Source organism: Ambystoma mexicanum, unplaced genomic scaffold, assembly GCF_040938575.1.
Source record: "Ambystoma mexicanum isolate Mex_15411 unplaced genomic scaffold, UKY_AmexF1_1 Mex_scaf10, whole genome shotgun sequence".
Lineage (NCBI taxonomy): Eukaryota > Metazoa > Chordata > Amphibia > Caudata > Ambystomatidae > Ambystoma > Ambystoma mexicanum.
This window is the reverse complement of record NW_027182325.1, coordinates 3,710,910-3,727,500: the sequence shown is the minus strand read 5'-3', so window position 1 is coordinate 3,727,500 and position 16,591 is coordinate 3,710,910. Positions and strand designations below refer to the sequence as shown.

Genomic DNA, 16,591 nt, shown 5'->3' with positions numbered 1-16,591 from the left:
TAGGCCCGACCCTGCTTAGCTTCTGAGATCGGGCGCATTCAGTGTGGTGTGGCCGTAGGCTCTGGGCCTAGTGAGTTTTGTACTTTTAAGCATCTAGTCGGCTAGACCTTGCAGTTTTGAAAGGCAATTGTGAAATGGCTCACATCCTGAACTTGGAGCACAAAAAAGCCTACAGCACCTGGTATTCCCAGGTGGTTTCCCATCCAGGTACTAACTAGGCCCGACACTGCTTAGCTTCCGAGATCAGACTAGATCGGGCGCAATCAGTGTGGTGTGGCCGTAGGCTCTGGGCCTTGTGAGTTTTGTACTTTTAAGCATCTAGTCAGCTAGACCTTGCAGTTTTGAAAGGCAATTGAGAAATGGCTCACTTCCTGAACTTGGAGCACAAAAAAGCCTACAGCACCTGGTATTCCCAGGCGGTCTCCCATCCAAGTACTAACGAGGCCCGACACTGCTTAGCTTCCGAGATCAGACGAGATCGGACGCATTCAGTGTGGTGTGGCCGTAGGCTCTGGGCCTAGTGAGTTTGTACTTTTAAGCATCTAGTCGGCTAGACCTTGCAGTTTTGAAAGGCAATTGTGAAATGGCTCACTTCCTGAACTTGGAGCACAAAAAAGCCTACAGCACCTGGTATTCCCAGGTGGTCTCCCATCCAGGTACTAACTAGGCATGACACTGCTTAGCTTCCGAGATCAGACGAGATCGGGCGCATTCAGTGTGGTGTGGCCGTAGGCTCTGGGCCTAGTGAGTTTTGTACTTTTAAGCATCTAGTCGGCTAGACCTTGCAGTTTTGAAAGGCAATTGAGAAATGGCTCACTTCCTGAACTTGGAGAACAAAAAAGCCTACAGCACCTGGTATTCCCAGGCGGTCTCCCATCCAGGTACTAACTAGGCCCAACCCTGCTTAGCTTCTGAGATCAGACGAGATCAGGCGCATTCAGTGTGGTGTGGCCGTAGGCTCTGGGCCTAGTGAGTTTTGTACTTTTAAGCATCTAGTCGGCTAGACCTTGCAGTTTTAAAAGGCAATTGAGAAAGGGCTCACTTCCTGAACTTGGAGCACAAAAAAGCCTACAGCACCTGGTATTCCCAGGCGGTCTCCCATCCAGGTACTAACTAGGCCTGACACTGCTTAACTTCCAAGATCAGACGAGATCGGGTGCATTCAGTGTGGTGTGGCCGTAGGCTCTAGGAATGCTAAGAATATTACTCTTATGCATTTGCATTTAGTAAGCTAAGCCATGCAGCCACTTGCAACATGATACCACGCTCATCGCTCGATCAGGCTCGATCAGGCGAGATATATAAGACTGGTGGGCCCATTCAGGACTCCTATGTCTGGTAGGATAACTTTAATTCATCCATCCTGTGTCTGTTGCAGGGAGGTGGAGAGAACAATCAACACAATAATGGTTTTCTTTCATGCCTCTTGAAGGACTCAATATTCTCTGTACTGCATTACATGTGAAAGTCGATTTATTACCCATGAACACACTACCTGTATGCTAATTCTATGTAAAAAGGTAGCTCCAGCCCTCATGATGTTGTCCAACATTTCCGCTATAAAACGGGATACAATTATTTTGGAAACATACCAAATTTGAAAAATAATTGAGAAGTTGCGCAATTACTAATCATGGAGCACAAAAAAGCCTACAGCACCTGGTATTCCCAGGCAGTCTCCCATCCAGGTACTAACTAGGCCCGACCCTGCTTAGCTTCCGAGATCGGGCGCATTCAGTGTGGTGTGGCCGTAGGCTCTGGGCCTAGTGAGTTTTGTACTTTTAAGCATCTAGTCGGCTAGACCTTGCAGTTTTGAAAGGCAATTGTGAAATGGCTCACATCCTGAACTTGGAGCACAAAAAAGCCTACAGCACCTGGTATTCCCAGGTGGTTTCCCATCCAGGTACTAACTAGGCCCGACACTGCTTAGCTTCCGAGATCAGACTAGATCGGGCGCAATCAGTGTGGTGTGGCCGTAGGCTCTGGGCCTTGTGAGTTTTGTACTTTTAAGCATCTAGTCAGCTAGACCTTGCAGTTTTGAAAGGCAATTGAGAAATGGCTCACTTCCTGAACTTGGAGCACAAAAAAGCCTATAACACCTGGTATTCCCAGGCGGTCTCCCATCCAAGTACTAACGAGGCCCGACACTGCTTAGCTTCCGAGATCAGACGCATTCAGTGTGGTGTGGCCGTAGGCTCTGGGCCTTGTGAGTTTTGTACTTTTAAGCATCTAGTCGGCTAGACCTTGCAGTTTTGAAAGGCAATTGAGAAATGGCTCACTTCCTGAACTTGGAGTACAAAAAAGCCTACAGCACCTGGTATTCCCAGGCGGTCTCCCATCCAGGTACTAACTAGGCCTGACACTGCTTAACTTCCGAGATCAGACGAGATCGGGTGCATTCAGTGTGGTGTGGCCGTAGGCTCTAGGAATGCTAAGAATATTACTCTTATGCATTTGCATTTAGTAAGCTAAGCCATGCAGCCACTTGCAACATGATACCACGCTCATCGCTCGATCAGGCTCGATCAGGCGAGATATATAAGACTGGTGGGCCCATTCAGGACTCCTATGTCTGGTAGGATAACTTTAATTCATCCATCCTGTGTCTGTTGCAGGGAGGTGGAGAGAACAATCAACACAATAATGGTTTTCTTTCATGCCTCTTGAAGGACTCAATATTCTCTGTACTGCATTACATGTGAAAGTCGATTTATTACCCATGAACACACTACCTGTATGCTAATTCTATGTAAAAAGGTAGCTCCAGCCCTCATGATGTTGTCCAACATTTCCGCTATAAAACGGGATACAATTATTTTGGAAACATACCAAATTTGAAAAATAATTGAGAAGTTGCGCAATTACTAATCATGGAGCACAAAAAAAGCCTACAGCACCTGGTATTCCCAGGCAGTCTCCCATCCAAGTACTAACTAGGCCCGACCCTGCTTAGCTTCTGAGATCGGGCGCATTCAGTGTGGTGTGGCCTTAGGCTCTGGTCCTAGTGAGTTTTGTACTTTTAAGCATCTAGTCGGCTAGACCTTGCAGTTTTGAAAGGCAATTGTGAAATGGCTCACTTCCTGAACTTGGAGCACAAAAAAGCCTACAGCACCTGGTATTCCCAGGCGGTCTCCCATCCAGGTACTAACTAGGCCCGACACTGCTTAGCTTCTGAGATCAGATGAGATCGGGCGCATTCAGTGTGGTGTGGCCGTAGGCTCTGGGCTTAGTGAGTTTTGTACTTTTAAGCATCTAGTCGGCTAGACCTTGCAGTTTTGAAAGGCAATTGTGAAATGGCTCACTTCCTGAACTTGGAGCACAAAAAAGCCTACAGCACCTGGTATTCCCAGGTGGTCTCCCATCCAGGTACTAACTAGGCCCGACACTGCTTAGCTTCCGAGATCAGACGCAATCAGTGTGGTGTGGCCGTAGGCTCTGGGCCTAGTGAGTTTTGTACTTTTAAGCATCTAGTCAGCTAGACCTTGCAGTTTTGAAAGGCAATTGAGAAATGGCTCACTTCCTGAACTTGGAGCACAAAAAAGCCTACAGCACCTGGTATTCCCAGGCAGTCTCCCAATCAGGTACTAACTAGGCCCGACCCTGCTTAGCTTCCGAGATCGGGCGCATTCAGTGTGGTGTGGCCGTAGGCTCTGGGCCTAGTGAGTTTGTACTTTTAAGCATCTAGTCGGCTAGACCTTGCAGTTTTGAAAGGCAATTGTGAAATGGCTCACTTCCTGAACTTGGAGCACAAAAAAGCCTACAGCACCTGGTATTCCCAGGTGGTCTCCCATCCAGGTACTAACTAGGCACGACACTGCTTAGCTTCCGAGATCAGACGAGATCGGGCGCATTCAGTGTGGTGTGGCCGTAGGCTCTGGGCCTAGTGAGTTTTGTACTTTTAAGCATCTAGTCGGCTAGACCTTGCAGTTTTGAAAGGCAATTGAGAAATGGCTCACTTCCTGAACTTGGAGTACAAAAAAGCCTACAGCACCTGGTATTCCCAGGCGGTCTCCCATCCAGGTACTAACTAGGCCCGACCCTGCTTAGCTTCTGAGATCAGACGAGATCAGGCGCATTCAGTGTGGTGTGGCCGTAGGCTCTGGGCCTAGTGAGTTTTGTACTTTTAAGCATCTAGTCGGCTAGACCTTGCAGTTTTAAAAGGCAATTGAGAAAGGGCTCACTTCCTGAACTTGGAGCACAAAAAAGCCTACAGCACCTGGTATTCCCAGGCGGTCTCCCATCCAGGTACTAACTAGGCCTGACACTGCTTAACTTCCAAGATCAGACGAGATCGGGTGCATTCAGTGTGGTGTGGCCGTAGGCTCTAGGAATGCTAAGAATATTACTCTTATGCATTTGCATTTAGTAAGCTAAGCCATGCAGCCACTTGCAACATGATACCACGCTCATCGCTCGATCAGGCGAGATATATAAGACTGGTGGGCCCATTCAGGACTCCTATGTCTGGTAGGATAACTTTAATTCATCCATCCTGTGTCTGTTGCAGGGAGGTGGAGAGAACAATCAACACAATAATGGTTTTCTTTCATGCCTCTTGAAGGACTCAATATTCTCTGTACTGCATTACATGTGAAAGTCGATTTATTACCCATGAACACACTACCTGTATGCTAATTCTATGTAAAAAGGTAGCTCCAGCCCTCATGATGTTGTTCAACATTTCCGCTATAAAACGGGATACAATTATTTTGGAAACATACCAAATTTGAAAAATAATTGAGAAGTTGCGCAATTACTAATCATGGAGCACAAAAAAGCCTACAGCACCTGGTATTCCCAGGCAGTCTCCCATCCAGGTACTAACTAGGCCCGACCCTGCTTAGCTTCCGAGATCGGGCGCATTCAGTGTGGTGTGGCCGTAGGCTCTGGGCCTAGTGAGTTTTGTACTTTTAAGCATCTAGTCGGCTAGACCTTGCAGTTTTGAAAGGGAATTGTGAAATGGCTCACTTCCTGAACTTGGAGCACAAAAAAGCCTACAGCACCTGGTATTCCCAGGTGGTCTCCCATCCAGGTACTAACTAGGCCCGACACTGCTTAGCTTCCGAGATCAGACGAGATCGGGCGCAATCAGTGTGGTGTGGCCGTAGGCTCTGGGCCTAGTGAGTTTTGTACTTTTAAGCATCTAGTCAGCTAGACCTTGCAGTTTTGAAAGGCAATTGAGAAATGGCTCACTTCCTGAACTTGGAGCACAAAAAAGCCTACAGCACCTGGCATTCCCAGGCGGTCTCCCATCCAGGTACTAACGAGGCCTGACACTGCTTAGCTTCCGAGATCAGACGAGATCGGGCGCATTCAGTGTGGTGTGGCCGTAGGCTCTGGGCCTTGTGAGTTTTGTACTTTTAAGCATCTAGTCGGCTAGACCTTGCAGTTTTGAAAGGCAATTGAGAAATGGCTCACTTCCTGAACTTGGAGTACAAAAAAGCCTACAGCACCTGGTATTCCCAGGCGGTCTCCCATCCAGGTACTAACTAGGCCCGACACTGCTTAGCTTCTGAGATCAGACGAGATCAGGCGCATTCAGTGTGGTGTGGCCGTAGGCTCTGGGCCTAGTGAGTTTTGTACTTTTAAGCATCTAGTCGGCTAGACCTTGCAGTTTTGAAAGGCAATTGTGAAATGGCTCACTTCCTGAACTTGGAGCACAAAAAAGCCTACAGCACCTGGTATTCCCAGGTGGTCTCCCATCCAGGTACTAACTAGGCCTGACACTGCTTAGCTTCCGAGATCAGACGAGATCGGGCGCAATCAGTGTGGTGTGGCCGTAGGCTCTGGGCCTAGTGAGTTTTGTACTTTTAAGCATCTAGTCAGCTAGACCTTGCAGTTTTGAAAGGCAATTGAGAAATGGCTCACTTCCTGAACTTGGAGCACAAAAAAGCCTACAGCACCTGGTATTCCCAGGCGGTCTCCCATCCAGGTACTAACTAGGCCTGACACTGCTTAACTTCCTAGATCAGACGAGATCGGGTGCATTCAGTGTGGTGTGGCCATAGGCTCTAGGAATGCTAAGAATATTACTCTTATGCATTTGCATTTAGTAAGCTAAGCCATGCAGCCACTTGCAACATGATACCACGCTCATCGCTCGATCAGGCTCGATCAGGTGAGATATATAAGACTGGTGGGCCCATTCAGGACTCCTATGTCTGGTAGGATAACTTTAATTCATCCATCCTGTGTCTGTTGCAGGGAGGTGGAGAGAACAATCAACACAATAATGGTTTTCTTTCATGCCTCTTGAAGGACTCAATATTCTCTGTACTGCATTACATGTGAAAGTCGATTTATTACCCATGAACACACTACCTATATGCTAATTCTATGTAAAAAGGTAGCTCCAGCCCTCATGATGTTGTCCAACATTTCCGCTATAAAACGGGATACAATTATTTTGGAAACATACCAAATTTGAAAAATAATTGAGAAGTTGCGCAATTACTAATCATGGAGCACAAAAAAGCCTACAGCACCTGGTATTCCCAGGCAGTCTCCCATCTAGGTACTAACTAGGCCCGACCCTGCTTAGCTTCCGAGATCGGGCGCATTCAGTGTGGTGTGGCCGTAGGCTCTGGGCCTAGTGAGTTTTGTACTTTTAAGCATCTAGTCGGCTAGACCTTGCAGTTTTGAAAGGCAATTGTGAAATGGCTCACTTCCTGAACTTGGAGCACAAAAAAGCCTACAGCACCTGGTATTCCCAGGTGGTCTCCCATCCAGGTACTAACTAGGCCCGACACTGCTTAGCTTCCGAGATCAGACGAGATCGGGCGCAATCAGTGTGGTGTGGCCGTAGGCTCTGGGCCTAGTGAGTTTTGTACTTTTAAGCATCTAGTCAGCTAGACCTTGCAGTTTTGAAAGGCAATTGAGAAATGGCTCACTTCCTGAACTTGGAGCACAAAAAAGCCTACAGCACCTGGTATTCCCAGGCGATCTCCCATCCAGGTACTAACGAGGCCCGACACTGCTTAGCTTCCGAGATCAGGCGCATTCAGTGTGGTGTGGCCGTAGGCTCTGGGCCTTGTGAGTTTTGTACTTTTAAGCATCTAGTCGGCTAGACCTTGCAGTTTTGAAAGGCAATTGAGAAATGGCTCACTTCCTGAACTTGGAGTACAAAAAAGCCTACAGCACCTGGTATTCCCAGGCGGTCTCCCATCCAGGTACTAACTAGACCCGACACTGCTTAGCTTCTGAGATCAGACGAGATCAGGCGCATTCAGTGTGGTGTGGCCGTAGGCTCTGGGCCTAGTGAGTTTTGTACTTTTAAGCATCTAGTCGGCTAGACCTTGCAGTTTTAAAAGGCAATTGAGAAAGGGCTCACTTCCTGAACTTGGAGCACAAAAAAGCCTACAGCACCTGGTATTCCCAGGCGGTCTCCCATCCAGGTACTAACTAGGCCTGACACTGCTTAACTTCCGAGATCAGACGAGATTGGGTGCATTCAGTGTGGTGTGGCCGTAGGCTCTAGGAATGCTAAGAATATTACTCTTATGCATTTGCATTTAGTAAGCTAAGCCATGCAGCCACTTGCAACATGATACCACGCTCATCGCTCGATCAGGCTCGATCAGGCGAGATATATAAGACTGGTGGGCCCATTCAGGACTCCTATGTCTGGTAGGATAACTTTAATTCATCCATCCTGTGTCTGTTGCAGGGAGGTGGAGAGAACAATCAACACAATAATGGTTTTCTTTCATGCCTCTTGAAGGACTCAATATTCTCTGTACTGCATTACATGTGAAAGTCGATTTATTACCCATGAACACACTACCTGTATGCTAATTCTATGTAAAAAGGTAGCTCCAGCCCTCATGATGTTGTCCAACATTTCCGCTATAAAACGGGATACAATTATTTTGGAAACATACCAAATTTGAAAAATAATTGAGAAGTTGCGCAATTACTAATCATGGAGCACAAAAAAGCCTACAGCACCTGGTATTCCCAGGCAGTCTCCCATCCAGGTACTAACTAGGCCCGACCCTGCTTAGCTTCCGAGATCGGGCGCATTCAGTGTGGTGTGGCCGTAGGCTCTGGGCCTAGTGAGTTTTGTACTTTTAAGCATCTAGTCGGCTAGACCTTGCAGTTTTGAAAGGCAATTGTGAAATGGCTCACATCCTGAACTTGGAGCACAAAAAAGCCTACAGCACCTGGTATTCCCAGGTGGTTTCCCATCCAGGTACTAACTAGGCCCGACACTGCTTAGCTTCCGAGATCAGACTAGATCGGGCGCAATCAGTGTGGTGTGGCCGTAGGCTCTGGGCCTTGTGAGTTTTGTACTTTTAAGCATCTAGTCAGCTAGACCTTGCAGTTTTGAAAGGCAATTGAGAAATGGCTCACTTCCTGAACTTGGAGCACAAAAAAGCCTATAACACCTGGTATTCCCAGGCGGTCTCCCATCCAAGTACTAACGAGGCCCGACACTGCTTAGCTTCCGAGATCAGACGCATTCAGTGTGGTGTGGCCGTAGGCTCTGGGCCTTGTGAGTTTTGTACTTTTAAGCATCTAGTCGGCTAGACCTTGCAGTTTTGAAAGGCAATTGAGAAATGGCTCACTTCCTGAACTTGGAGTACAAAAAAGCCTACAGCACCTGGTATTCCCAGGCGGTCTCCCATCCAGGTACTAACTAGGCCTGACACTGCTTAACTTCCGAGATCAGACGAGATCGGGTGCATTCAGTGTGGTGTGGCCGTAGGCTCTAGGAATGCTAAGAATATTACTCTTATGCATTTGCATTTAGTAAGCTAAGCCATGCAGCCACTTGCAACATGATACCACGCTCATCGCTCGATCAGGCTCGATCAGGCGAGATATATAAGACTGGTGGGCCCATTCAGGACTCCTATGTCTGGTAGGATAACTTTAATTCATCCATCCTGTGTCTGTTGCAGGGAGGTGGAGAGAACAATCAACACAATAATGGTTTTCTTTCATGCCTCTTGAAGGACTCAATATTCTCTGTACTGCATTACATGTGAAAGTCGATTTATTACCCATGAACACACTACCTGTATGCTAATTCTATGTAAAAAGGTAGCTCCAGCCCTCATGATGTTGTCCAACATTTCCGCTATAAAACGGGATACAATTATTTTGGAAACATACCAAATTTGAAAAATAATTGAGAAGTTGCGCAATTACTAATCATGGAGCACAAAAAAAGCCTACAGCACCTGGTATTCCCAGGCAGTCTCCCATCCAAGTACTAACTAGGCCCGACCCTGCTTAGCTTCTGAGATCGGGCGCATTCAGTGTGGTGTGGCCTTAGGCTCTGGTCCTAGTGAGTTTTGTACTTTTAAGCATCTAGTCGGCTAGACCTTGCAGTTTTGAAAGGCAATTGTGAAATGGCTCACTTCCTGAACTTGGAGCACAAAAAAGCCTACAGCACCTGGTATTCCCAGGCGGTCTCCCATCCAGGTACTAACTAGGCCCGACACTGCTTAGCTTCTGAGATCAGATGAGATCGGGCGCATTCAGTGTGGTGTGGCCGTAGGCTCTGGGCTTAGTGAGTTTTGTACTTTTAAGCATCTAGTCGGCTAGACCTTGCAGTTTTGAAAGGCAATTGTGAAATGGCTCACTTCCTGAACTTGGAGCACAAAAAAGCCTACAGCACCTGGTATTCCCAGGTGGTCTCCCATCCAGGTACTAACTAGGCCCGACACTGCTTAGCTTCCGAGATCAGACGCAATCAGTGTGGTGTGGCCGTAGGCTCTGGGCCTAGTGAGTTTTGTACTTTTAAGCATCTAGTCAGCTAGACCTTGCAGTTTTGAAAGGCAATTGAGAAATGGCTCACTTCCTGAACTTGGAGCACAAAAAAGCCTACAGCACCTGGTATTCCCAGGCAGTCTCCCAATCAGGTACTAACTAGGCCCGACCCTGCTTAGCTTCCGAGATCGGGCGCATTCAGTGTGGTGTGGCCGTAGGCTCTGGGCCTAGTGAGTTTGTACTTTTAAGCATCTAGTCGGCTAGACCTTGCAGTTTTGAAAGGCAATTGTGAAATGGCTCACTTCCTGAACTTGGAGCACAAAAAAGCCTACAGCACCTGGTATTCCCAGGTGGTCTCCCATCCAGGTACTAACTAGGCACGACACTGCTTAGCTTCCGAGATCAGACGAGATCGGGCGCATTCAGTGTGGTGTGGCCGTAGGCTCTGGGCCTAGTGAGTTTTGTACTTTTAAGCATCTAGTCGGCTAGACCTTGCAGTTTTGAAAGGCAATTGAGAAATGGCTCACTTCCTGAACTTGGAGTACAAAAAAGCCTACAGCACCTGGTATTCCCAGGCGGTCTCCCATCCAGGTACTAACTAGGCCCGACCCTGCTTAGCTTCTGAGATCAGACGAGATCAGGCGCATTCAGTGTGGTGTGGCCGTAGGCTCTGGGCCTAGTGAGTTTTGTACTTTTAAGCATCTAGTCGGCTAGACCTTGCAGTTTTAAAAGGCAATTGAGAAAGGGCTCACTTCCTGAACTTGGAGCACAAAAAAGCCTACAGCACCTGGTATTCCCAGGCGGTCTCCCATCCAGGTACTAACTAGGCCTGACACTGCTTAACTTCCAAGATCAGACGAGATCGGGTGCATTCAGTGTGGTGTGGCCATAGGCTCTAGGAATGCTAAGAATATTACTCTTATGCATTTGCATTTAGTAAGCTAAGCCATGCAGCCACTTGCAACATGATACCACGCTCATCGCTCGATCAGGCGAGATATATAAGACTGGTGGGCCCATTCAGGACTCCTATGTCTGGTAGGATAACTTTAATTCATCCATCCTGTGTCTGTTGCAGGGAGGTGGAGAGAACAATCAACACAATAATGGTTTTCTTTCATGCCTCTTGAAGGACTCAATATTCTCTGTACTGCATTACATGTGAAAGTCGATTTATTACCCATGAACACACTACCTGTATGCTAATTCTATGTAAAAAGGTAGCTCCAGCCCTCATGATGTTGTTCAACATTTCCGCTATAAAACGGGATACAATTATTTTGGAAACATACCAAATTTGAAAAATAATTGAGAAGTTGCGCAATTACTAATCATGGAGCACAAAAAAGCCTACAGCACCTGGTATTCCCAGGCAGTCTCCCATCCAGGTACTAACTAGGCCCGACCCTGCTTAGCTTCCGAGATCGGGCGCATTCAGTGTGGTGTGGCCGTAGGCTCTGGGCCTAGTGAGTTTTGTACTTTTAAGCATCTAGTCGGCTAGACCTTGCAGTTTTGAAAGGGAATTGTGAAATGGCTCACTTCCTGAACTTGGAGCACAAAAAAGCCTACAGCACCTGGTATTCCCAGGTGGTCTCCCATCCAGGTACTAACTAGGCCCGACACTGCTTAGCTTCCGAGATCAGACGAGATCGGGCGCAATCAGTGTGGTGTGGCCGTAGGCTCTGGGCCTAGTGAGTTTTGTACTTTTAAGCATCTAGTCAGCTAGACCTTGCAGTTTTGAAAGGCAATTGAGAAATGGCTCACTTCCTGAACTTGGAGCACAAAAAAGCCTACAGCACCTGGCATTCCCAGGCGGTCTCCCATCCAGGTACTAACGAGGCCTGACACTGCTTAGCTTCCGAGATCAGACGAGATCGGGCGCATTCAGTGTGGTGTGGCCGTAGGCTCTGGGCCTTGTGAGTTTTGTACTTTTAAGCATCTAGTCGGCTAGACCTTGCAGTTTTGAAAGGCAATTGAGAAATGGCTCACTTCCTGAACTTGGAGTACAAAAAAGCCTACAGCACCTGGTATTCCCAGGCGGTCTCCCATCCAGGTACTAACTAGGCCCGACACTGCTTAGCTTCTGAGATCAGACGAGATCAGGCGCATTCAGTGTGGTGTGGCCGTAGGCTCTGGGCCTAGTGAGTTTTGTACTTTTAAGCATCTAGTCGGCTAGACCTTGCAGTTTTGAAAGGCAATTGTGAAATGGCTCACTTCCTGAACTTGGAGCACAAAAAAGCCTACAGCACCTGGTATTCCCAGGTGGTCTCCCATCCAGGTACTAACTAGGCCTGACACTGCTTAGCTTCCGAGATCAGACGAGATCGGGCGCAATCAGTGTGGTGTGGCCGTAGGCTCTGGGCCTAGTGAGTTTTGTACTTTTAAGCATCTAGTCAGCTAGACCTTGCAGTTTTGAAAGGCAATTGAGAAATGGCTCACTTCCTGAACTTGGAGCACAAAAAAGCCTACAGCACCTGGTATTCCCAGGCGGTCTCCCATCCAGGTACTAACTAGGCCTGACACTGCTTAACTTCCTAGATCAGACGAGATCGGGTGCATTCAGTGTGGTGTGGCCATAGGCTCTAGGAATGCTAAGAATATTACTCTTATGCATTTGCATTTAGTAAGCTAAGCCATGCAGCCACTTGCAACATGATACCACGCTCATCGCTCGATCAGGCTCGATCAGGTGAGATATATAAGACTGGTGGGCCCATTCAGGACTCCTATGTCTGGTAGGATAACTTTAATTCATCCATCCTGTGTCTGTTGCAGGGAGGTGGAGAGAACAATCAACACAATAATGGTTTTCTTTCATGCCTCTTGAAGGACTCAATATTCTCTGTACTGCATTACATGTGAAAGTCGATTTATTACCCATGAACACACTACCTATATGCTAATTCTATGTAAAAAGGTAGCTCCAGCCCTCATGATGTTGTCCAACATTTCCGCTATAAAACGGGATACAATTATTTTGGAAACATACCAAATTTGAAAAATAATTGAGAAGTTGCGCAATTACTAATCATGGAGCACAAAAAAGCCTACAGCACCTGGTATTCCCAGGCAGTCTCCCATCTAGGTACTAACTAGGCCCGACCCTGCTTAGCTTCCGAGATCGGGCGCATTCAGTGTGGTGTGGCCGTAGGCTCTGGGCCTAGTGAGTTTTGTACTTTTAAGCATCTAGTCGGCTAGACCTTGCAGTTTTGAAAGGCAATTGTGAAATGGCTCACTTCCTGAACTTGGAGCACAAAAAAGCCTACAGCACCTGGTATTCCCAGGTGGTCTCCCATCCAGGTACTAACTAGGCCCGACACTGCTTAGCTTCCGAGATCAGACGAGATCGGGCGCAATCAGTGTGGTGTGGCCGTAGGCTCTGGGCCTAGTGAGTTTTGTACTTTTAAGCATCTAGTCAGCTAGACCTTGCAGTTTTGAAAGGCAATTGAGAAATGGCTCACTTCCTGAACTTGGAGCACAAAAAAGCCTACAGCACCTGGTATTCCCAGGCGATCTCCCATCCAGGTACTAACGAGGCACGACACTGCTTAGCTTCCGAGATCAGGCGCATTCAGTGTGGTGTGGCCGTAGGCTCTGGGCCTTGTGAGTTTTGTACTTTTAAGCATCTAGTCGGCTAGACCTTGCAGTTTTGAAAGGCAATTGAGAAATGGCTCACTTCCTGAACTTGGAGTACAAAAAAGCCTACAGCACCTGGTATTCCCAGGCGGTCTCCCATCCAGGTACTAACTAGGCCCGACACTGCTTAGCTTCTGAGATCAGACGAGATCAGGCGCATTCAGTGTGGTGTGGCCGTAGGCTCTGGGCCTAGTGAGTTTTGTACTTTTAAGCATCTAGTCGGCTAGACCTTGCAGTTTTAAAAGGCAATTGAGAAAGGGCTCACTTCCTGAACTTGGAGCACAAAAAAGCCTACAGCACCTGGTATTCCCAGGCGGTCTCCCATCCAGGTACTAACTAGGCCTGACACTGCTTAACTTCCGAGATCAGACGAGATTGGGTGCATTCAGTGTGGTGTGGCCGTAGGCTCTAGGAATGCTAAGAATATTACTCTTATGCATTTGCATTTAGTAAGCTAAGCCATGCAGCCACTTGCAACATGATACCACGCTCATCGCTCGATCAGGCTCGATCAGGCGAGATATATAAGACTGGTGGGCCCATTCAGGACTCCTATGTCTGGTAGGATAACTTTAATTCATCCATCCTGTGTCTGTTGCAGGGAGGTGGAGAGAACAATCAACACAATAATGGTTTTCTTTCATGCCTCTTGAAGGACTCAATATTCTCTGTACTGCATTACATGTGAAAGTCGATTTATTACCCATGAACACACTACCTGTATGCTAATTCTATGTAAAAAGGTAGCTCCAGCCCTCATGATGTTGTCCAACATTTCCGCTATAAAACGGGATACAATTATTTTGGAAACATACCAAATTTGAAAAATAATTGAGAAGTTGCGCAATTACTAATCATGGAGCACAAAAAAGCCTACAGCACCTGGTATTCCCAGGCAGTCTCCCATCCAGGTACTAACTAGGCCCGACCCTGCTTAGCTTCCGAGATCGGGCGCATTCAGTGTGGTGTGGCCGTAGGCTCTGGGCCTAGTGAGTTTTGTACTTTTAAGCATCTAGTCGGCTAGACCTTGCAGTTTTGAAAGGCAATTGTGAAATGGCTCACATCCTGAACTTGGAGCACAAAAAAGCCTACAGCACCTGGTATTCCCAGGTGGTTTCCCATCCAGGTACTAACTAGGCCCGACACTGCTTAGCTTCCGAGATCAGACTAGATCGGGCGCAATCAGTGTGGTGTGGCCGTAGGCTCTGGGCCTTGTGAGTTTTGTACTTTTAAGCATCTAGTCAGCTAGACCTTGCAGTTTTGAAAGGCAATTGAGAAATGGCTCACTTCCTGAACTTGGAGCACAAAAAAGCCTACAGCACCTGGTATTCCCAGGCGGTCTCCCATCCAAGTACTAACGAGGCCCGACACAGCTTAGCTTCCGAGATCAGACGAGATCGGACGCATTCAGTGTGGTGTGGCCGTAGGCTCTGGGCCTAGTGAGTTTGTACTTTTAAGCATCTAGTCGGCTAGACCTTGCAGTTTTGAAAGGCAATTGTGAAATGGCTCACTTCCTGAACTTGGAGCACAAAAAAGCCTACAGCACCTGGTATTCCCAGGTGGTCTCCCATCCAGGTACTAACTAGGCACGACACTGCTTAGCTTCCGAGATCAGACGAGATCGGGCGCATTCAGTGTGGTGTGGCCGTAGGCTCTGGGCCTAGTGAGTTTTGTACTTTTAAGCATCTAGTCGGCTAGACCTTGCAGTTTTGAAAGGCAATTGAGAAATGGCTCACTTCCTGAACTTGGAGAACAAAAAAGCCTACAGCACCTGGTATTCCCAGGCGGTCTCCCATCCAGGTACTAACTAGGCCCAACCCTGCTTAGCTTCTGAAATCAGACAAGATCAGGCGCATTCAGTGTGGTGTGGCCGTAGGCTCTGGGCCTAGTGAGTTTTGTACTTTTAAGCATCTAGTCGGCTAGACCTTGCAGTTTTAAAAGGCAATTGAGAAAGGGCTCACTTCCTGAACTTGGAGCACAAAAAAGCCTACAGCACCTGGTGTTCCCAGGCGGTCTCCCATCCAGGTACTAACTAGGCCTGACACTGCTTAACTTCCAAGATCAGACGAGATCGGGTGCATTCAGTGTGGTGTGGCCGTAGGCTCTAGGAATGCTCAGAATATTACTCTTATGCATTTGCATTTAGTAAGCTAAGCCATGCAGCCACTTGCAACATGATACCACGCTCATCGCTCGATCAGGCGAGATATATAAGACTGGTGGGCCCATTCAGGACTCCTATGTCTGGTAGGATAACTTTAATTCATCCATCCTGTGTCTGTTGCAGGGAGGTGGAGAGAACAATCAACACAATAATGGTTTTCTTTCATGCCTCTTGAAGGACTCAATATTCTCTGTACTGCATTACATGTGAAAGTCGATTTATTACCCATGAACACACTACCTGTATGCTAATTCTATGTAAAAAGGTAGCTCCAGCCCTCATGATGTTGTCCAACATTTCCGCTATAAAACGGGATACAATTATTTTGGAAACATACCAAATTTGAAAAATAATTGAGAAGTTGCGCAATTACTAATCATGGAGTACAAAAAAGCCTACAGCACCTGGTATTCCCAGGCGGTCTCCCATCCAGGTACTAACTAGGCCCAACACTGCTTAGCTTCTGAGATCAGACGAGATCAGGCGCATTCAGTGTGGTGTGGCCGTAGGCTCTGGGCCTAGTGAGTTTTGTACTTTTAAGCATCTAGTCGGCTAGACCTTGCAGTTTTGAAAGGCAATTGAGAAAGGGCTCACTTCCTGAACTTGGAGCACAAAAAAGCCTACAGCACCTGGTATTCCCAGGCAGTCTCCCATCCAGGTACTAACTAGGCCTAACACTGCTTAACTTCCGAGATCAGACGAGATCGGGTGCATTCAGTGTGGTGTGGCCGTAGGCTCTAGGAATGCTAAGAATATTACTCTTATGCATTTGCATTTAGTAAGCTAAGCCATGCAGCCACTTGCAACATGATACCACGCTCATCGCTCGATCAGGCTCGATCAGGCGAGATATATAAGACTGGTGGGCCCATTCAGGACTCCTATGTCTGGTAGGATAACTTTAATTCATCCATCCTGTGTCTGTTGCAGGGAGGTGGAGAGAACAATCAACACAATAATGGTTTTCTTTCATGCCTCTTGAAGGACTCAATATTCTCTGTACTGCATTACATGTGAAAGTCGATTTATTACCCATGAACACACTACCTGTATGCTAATTCTATGTAAAAAGGT

The 16,591-nt window shown here is 47.3% G+C and overlaps 40 non-coding genes and 18 pseudogenes across 40 annotated transcripts; all 58 read right to left on the bottom strand.

Moving 5' to 3' along the window:
* The window catches only part of LOC138545440 (5S ribosomal RNA), a 109-nt pseudogene extending 49 nt beyond the window's left edge, over window positions 1-60 (bottom strand).
* Window positions 61-166: 106 nt separating this feature from the next.
* Window positions 167-285, bottom strand: LOC138541418 (5S ribosomal RNA). The gene has a single exon (XR_011289425.1). It is a non-coding gene; the product is annotated as a 5S ribosomal RNA (ribosomal RNA).
* A 106-nt stretch (window positions 286-391) lies between these two features.
* LOC138537918 (5S ribosomal RNA) lies at window positions 392-510 on the bottom strand. The gene has a single exon (XR_011286037.1). It is a non-coding gene; the product is annotated as a 5S ribosomal RNA (ribosomal RNA).
* Window positions 511-615: 105 nt separating this feature from the next.
* On the bottom strand, window positions 616-734 carry LOC138542120 (5S ribosomal RNA). The gene has a single exon (XR_011290108.1). It is a non-coding gene; the product is annotated as a 5S ribosomal RNA (ribosomal RNA).
* A 106-nt stretch (window positions 735-840) lies between these two features.
* On the bottom strand, window positions 841-959 carry LOC138549665 (5S ribosomal RNA). The gene has a single exon (XR_011293440.1). It is a non-coding gene; the product is annotated as a 5S ribosomal RNA (ribosomal RNA).
* A 106-nt stretch (window positions 960-1,065) lies between these two features.
* LOC138537818 (5S ribosomal RNA) lies at window positions 1,066-1,184 on the bottom strand. Its single transcript, XR_011285941.1, has one exon. It is a non-coding gene; the product is annotated as a 5S ribosomal RNA (ribosomal RNA).
* Window positions 1,185-1,647: 463 nt separating this feature from the next.
* Window positions 1,648-1,756, bottom strand: LOC138543757 (5S ribosomal RNA; annotated as a pseudogene).
* A 106-nt stretch (window positions 1,757-1,862) lies between these two features.
* LOC138541417 (5S ribosomal RNA) lies at window positions 1,863-1,981 on the bottom strand. Its single transcript, XR_011289424.1, has one exon. It is a non-coding gene; the product is annotated as a 5S ribosomal RNA (ribosomal RNA).
* A 106-nt stretch (window positions 1,982-2,087) lies between these two features.
* LOC138546775 (5S ribosomal RNA) lies at window positions 2,088-2,196 on the bottom strand (annotated as a pseudogene).
* A 106-nt stretch (window positions 2,197-2,302) lies between these two features.
* On the bottom strand, window positions 2,303-2,421 carry LOC138549347 (5S ribosomal RNA). Its single transcript, XR_011293129.1, has one exon. It is a non-coding gene; the product is annotated as a 5S ribosomal RNA (ribosomal RNA).
* A 464-nt stretch (window positions 2,422-2,885) lies between these two features.
* On the bottom strand, window positions 2,886-2,994 carry LOC138547006 (5S ribosomal RNA; annotated as a pseudogene).
* Window positions 2,995-3,100: 106 nt separating this feature from the next.
* On the bottom strand, window positions 3,101-3,219 carry LOC138550916 (5S ribosomal RNA). The gene has a single exon (XR_011294657.1). It is a non-coding gene; the product is annotated as a 5S ribosomal RNA (ribosomal RNA).
* Window positions 3,220-3,325: 106 nt separating this feature from the next.
* LOC138543988 (5S ribosomal RNA) lies at window positions 3,326-3,434 on the bottom strand (annotated as a pseudogene).
* Window positions 3,435-3,540: 106 nt separating this feature from the next.
* Window positions 3,541-3,649, bottom strand: LOC138544367 (5S ribosomal RNA; annotated as a pseudogene).
* Window positions 3,650-3,754: 105 nt separating this feature from the next.
* LOC138537890 (5S ribosomal RNA) lies at window positions 3,755-3,873 on the bottom strand. The gene has a single exon (XR_011286010.1). It is a non-coding gene; the product is annotated as a 5S ribosomal RNA (ribosomal RNA).
* Window positions 3,874-3,979: 106 nt separating this feature from the next.
* Window positions 3,980-4,098, bottom strand: LOC138551144 (5S ribosomal RNA). Its single transcript, XR_011294877.1, has one exon. It is a non-coding gene; the product is annotated as a 5S ribosomal RNA (ribosomal RNA).
* A 106-nt stretch (window positions 4,099-4,204) lies between these two features.
* Window positions 4,205-4,323, bottom strand: LOC138537817 (5S ribosomal RNA). Its single transcript, XR_011285940.1, has one exon. It is a non-coding gene; the product is annotated as a 5S ribosomal RNA (ribosomal RNA).
* A 453-nt stretch (window positions 4,324-4,776) lies between these two features.
* LOC138543756 (5S ribosomal RNA) lies at window positions 4,777-4,885 on the bottom strand (annotated as a pseudogene).
* Window positions 4,886-4,991: 106 nt separating this feature from the next.
* Window positions 4,992-5,110, bottom strand: LOC138548404 (5S ribosomal RNA). The gene has a single exon (XR_011292208.1). It is a non-coding gene; the product is annotated as a 5S ribosomal RNA (ribosomal RNA).
* Window positions 5,111-5,216: 106 nt separating this feature from the next.
* Window positions 5,217-5,335, bottom strand: LOC138541810 (5S ribosomal RNA). Its single transcript, XR_011289806.1, has one exon. It is a non-coding gene; the product is annotated as a 5S ribosomal RNA (ribosomal RNA).
* Window positions 5,336-5,441: 106 nt separating this feature from the next.
* Window positions 5,442-5,560, bottom strand: LOC138545705 (5S ribosomal RNA). The gene has a single exon (XR_011290847.1). It is a non-coding gene; the product is annotated as a 5S ribosomal RNA (ribosomal RNA).
* A 106-nt stretch (window positions 5,561-5,666) lies between these two features.
* LOC138539164 (5S ribosomal RNA) lies at window positions 5,667-5,785 on the bottom strand. Its single transcript, XR_011287241.1, has one exon. It is a non-coding gene; the product is annotated as a 5S ribosomal RNA (ribosomal RNA).
* A 106-nt stretch (window positions 5,786-5,891) lies between these two features.
* On the bottom strand, window positions 5,892-6,010 carry LOC138542115 (5S ribosomal RNA). The gene has a single exon (XR_011290103.1). It is a non-coding gene; the product is annotated as a 5S ribosomal RNA (ribosomal RNA).
* A 463-nt stretch (window positions 6,011-6,473) lies between these two features.
* Window positions 6,474-6,582, bottom strand: LOC138544038 (5S ribosomal RNA; annotated as a pseudogene).
* Window positions 6,583-6,688: 106 nt separating this feature from the next.
* On the bottom strand, window positions 6,689-6,807 carry LOC138548402 (5S ribosomal RNA). Its single transcript, XR_011292206.1, has one exon. It is a non-coding gene; the product is annotated as a 5S ribosomal RNA (ribosomal RNA).
* Window positions 6,808-6,913: 106 nt separating this feature from the next.
* LOC138544180 (5S ribosomal RNA) lies at window positions 6,914-7,022 on the bottom strand (annotated as a pseudogene).
* Window positions 7,023-7,128: 106 nt separating this feature from the next.
* LOC138536737 (5S ribosomal RNA) lies at window positions 7,129-7,247 on the bottom strand. The gene has a single exon (XR_011284902.1). It is a non-coding gene; the product is annotated as a 5S ribosomal RNA (ribosomal RNA).
* Window positions 7,248-7,353: 106 nt separating this feature from the next.
* On the bottom strand, window positions 7,354-7,472 carry LOC138541140 (5S ribosomal RNA). The gene has a single exon (XR_011289155.1). It is a non-coding gene; the product is annotated as a 5S ribosomal RNA (ribosomal RNA).
* A 463-nt stretch (window positions 7,473-7,935) lies between these two features.
* Window positions 7,936-8,044, bottom strand: LOC138543755 (5S ribosomal RNA; annotated as a pseudogene).
* Window positions 8,045-8,150: 106 nt separating this feature from the next.
* Window positions 8,151-8,269, bottom strand: LOC138541416 (5S ribosomal RNA). Its single transcript, XR_011289423.1, has one exon. It is a non-coding gene; the product is annotated as a 5S ribosomal RNA (ribosomal RNA).
* Window positions 8,270-8,375: 106 nt separating this feature from the next.
* Window positions 8,376-8,484, bottom strand: LOC138546774 (5S ribosomal RNA; annotated as a pseudogene).
* Window positions 8,485-8,590: 106 nt separating this feature from the next.
* LOC138549346 (5S ribosomal RNA) lies at window positions 8,591-8,709 on the bottom strand. Its single transcript, XR_011293128.1, has one exon. It is a non-coding gene; the product is annotated as a 5S ribosomal RNA (ribosomal RNA).
* Window positions 8,710-9,173: 464 nt separating this feature from the next.
* LOC138547005 (5S ribosomal RNA) lies at window positions 9,174-9,282 on the bottom strand (annotated as a pseudogene).
* Window positions 9,283-9,388: 106 nt separating this feature from the next.
* On the bottom strand, window positions 9,389-9,507 carry LOC138550915 (5S ribosomal RNA). Its single transcript, XR_011294656.1, has one exon. It is a non-coding gene; the product is annotated as a 5S ribosomal RNA (ribosomal RNA).
* A 106-nt stretch (window positions 9,508-9,613) lies between these two features.
* LOC138543987 (5S ribosomal RNA) lies at window positions 9,614-9,722 on the bottom strand (annotated as a pseudogene).
* Window positions 9,723-9,828: 106 nt separating this feature from the next.
* On the bottom strand, window positions 9,829-9,937 carry LOC138544366 (5S ribosomal RNA; annotated as a pseudogene).
* Window positions 9,938-10,042: 105 nt separating this feature from the next.
* On the bottom strand, window positions 10,043-10,161 carry LOC138537888 (5S ribosomal RNA). The gene has a single exon (XR_011286008.1). It is a non-coding gene; the product is annotated as a 5S ribosomal RNA (ribosomal RNA).
* Window positions 10,162-10,267: 106 nt separating this feature from the next.
* Window positions 10,268-10,386, bottom strand: LOC138551143 (5S ribosomal RNA). The gene has a single exon (XR_011294876.1). It is a non-coding gene; the product is annotated as a 5S ribosomal RNA (ribosomal RNA).
* Window positions 10,387-10,492: 106 nt separating this feature from the next.
* LOC138541080 (5S ribosomal RNA) lies at window positions 10,493-10,611 on the bottom strand. The gene has a single exon (XR_011289096.1). It is a non-coding gene; the product is annotated as a 5S ribosomal RNA (ribosomal RNA).
* Window positions 10,612-11,064: 453 nt separating this feature from the next.
* LOC138543753 (5S ribosomal RNA) lies at window positions 11,065-11,173 on the bottom strand (annotated as a pseudogene).
* A 106-nt stretch (window positions 11,174-11,279) lies between these two features.
* On the bottom strand, window positions 11,280-11,398 carry LOC138548401 (5S ribosomal RNA). Its single transcript, XR_011292205.1, has one exon. It is a non-coding gene; the product is annotated as a 5S ribosomal RNA (ribosomal RNA).
* Window positions 11,399-11,504: 106 nt separating this feature from the next.
* Window positions 11,505-11,623, bottom strand: LOC138541809 (5S ribosomal RNA). Its single transcript, XR_011289805.1, has one exon. It is a non-coding gene; the product is annotated as a 5S ribosomal RNA (ribosomal RNA).
* Window positions 11,624-11,729: 106 nt separating this feature from the next.
* On the bottom strand, window positions 11,730-11,848 carry LOC138545694 (5S ribosomal RNA). Its single transcript, XR_011290846.1, has one exon. It is a non-coding gene; the product is annotated as a 5S ribosomal RNA (ribosomal RNA).
* A 106-nt stretch (window positions 11,849-11,954) lies between these two features.
* Window positions 11,955-12,073, bottom strand: LOC138539163 (5S ribosomal RNA). The gene has a single exon (XR_011287240.1). It is a non-coding gene; the product is annotated as a 5S ribosomal RNA (ribosomal RNA).
* Window positions 12,074-12,179: 106 nt separating this feature from the next.
* LOC138542114 (5S ribosomal RNA) lies at window positions 12,180-12,298 on the bottom strand. The gene has a single exon (XR_011290102.1). It is a non-coding gene; the product is annotated as a 5S ribosomal RNA (ribosomal RNA).
* Window positions 12,299-12,761: 463 nt separating this feature from the next.
* On the bottom strand, window positions 12,762-12,870 carry LOC138544037 (5S ribosomal RNA; annotated as a pseudogene).
* Window positions 12,871-12,976: 106 nt separating this feature from the next.
* LOC138548400 (5S ribosomal RNA) lies at window positions 12,977-13,095 on the bottom strand. The gene has a single exon (XR_011292204.1). It is a non-coding gene; the product is annotated as a 5S ribosomal RNA (ribosomal RNA).
* A 106-nt stretch (window positions 13,096-13,201) lies between these two features.
* LOC138546773 (5S ribosomal RNA) lies at window positions 13,202-13,310 on the bottom strand (annotated as a pseudogene).
* Window positions 13,311-13,416: 106 nt separating this feature from the next.
* LOC138545683 (5S ribosomal RNA) lies at window positions 13,417-13,535 on the bottom strand. Its single transcript, XR_011290845.1, has one exon. It is a non-coding gene; the product is annotated as a 5S ribosomal RNA (ribosomal RNA).
* Window positions 13,536-13,641: 106 nt separating this feature from the next.
* Window positions 13,642-13,760, bottom strand: LOC138541139 (5S ribosomal RNA). The gene has a single exon (XR_011289154.1). It is a non-coding gene; the product is annotated as a 5S ribosomal RNA (ribosomal RNA).
* Window positions 13,761-14,223: 463 nt separating this feature from the next.
* Window positions 14,224-14,332, bottom strand: LOC138543752 (5S ribosomal RNA; annotated as a pseudogene).
* Window positions 14,333-14,438: 106 nt separating this feature from the next.
* Window positions 14,439-14,557, bottom strand: LOC138541415 (5S ribosomal RNA). The gene has a single exon (XR_011289422.1). It is a non-coding gene; the product is annotated as a 5S ribosomal RNA (ribosomal RNA).
* Window positions 14,558-14,663: 106 nt separating this feature from the next.
* LOC138541701 (5S ribosomal RNA) lies at window positions 14,664-14,782 on the bottom strand. The gene has a single exon (XR_011289702.1). It is a non-coding gene; the product is annotated as a 5S ribosomal RNA (ribosomal RNA).
* Window positions 14,783-14,887: 105 nt separating this feature from the next.
* LOC138537887 (5S ribosomal RNA) lies at window positions 14,888-15,006 on the bottom strand. The gene has a single exon (XR_011286007.1). It is a non-coding gene; the product is annotated as a 5S ribosomal RNA (ribosomal RNA).
* A 106-nt stretch (window positions 15,007-15,112) lies between these two features.
* On the bottom strand, window positions 15,113-15,231 carry LOC138542250 (5S ribosomal RNA). The gene has a single exon (XR_011290237.1). It is a non-coding gene; the product is annotated as a 5S ribosomal RNA (ribosomal RNA).
* Window positions 15,232-15,337: 106 nt separating this feature from the next.
* LOC138540483 (5S ribosomal RNA) lies at window positions 15,338-15,456 on the bottom strand. Its single transcript, XR_011288530.1, has one exon. It is a non-coding gene; the product is annotated as a 5S ribosomal RNA (ribosomal RNA).
* A 453-nt stretch (window positions 15,457-15,909) lies between these two features.
* LOC138538286 (5S ribosomal RNA) lies at window positions 15,910-16,028 on the bottom strand. Its single transcript, XR_011286392.1, has one exon. It is a non-coding gene; the product is annotated as a 5S ribosomal RNA (ribosomal RNA).
* A 106-nt stretch (window positions 16,029-16,134) lies between these two features.
* On the bottom strand, window positions 16,135-16,253 carry LOC138551296 (5S ribosomal RNA). Its single transcript, XR_011295022.1, has one exon. It is a non-coding gene; the product is annotated as a 5S ribosomal RNA (ribosomal RNA).
* Between the last annotated feature and the right edge of the window lie 338 nt (window positions 16,254-16,591).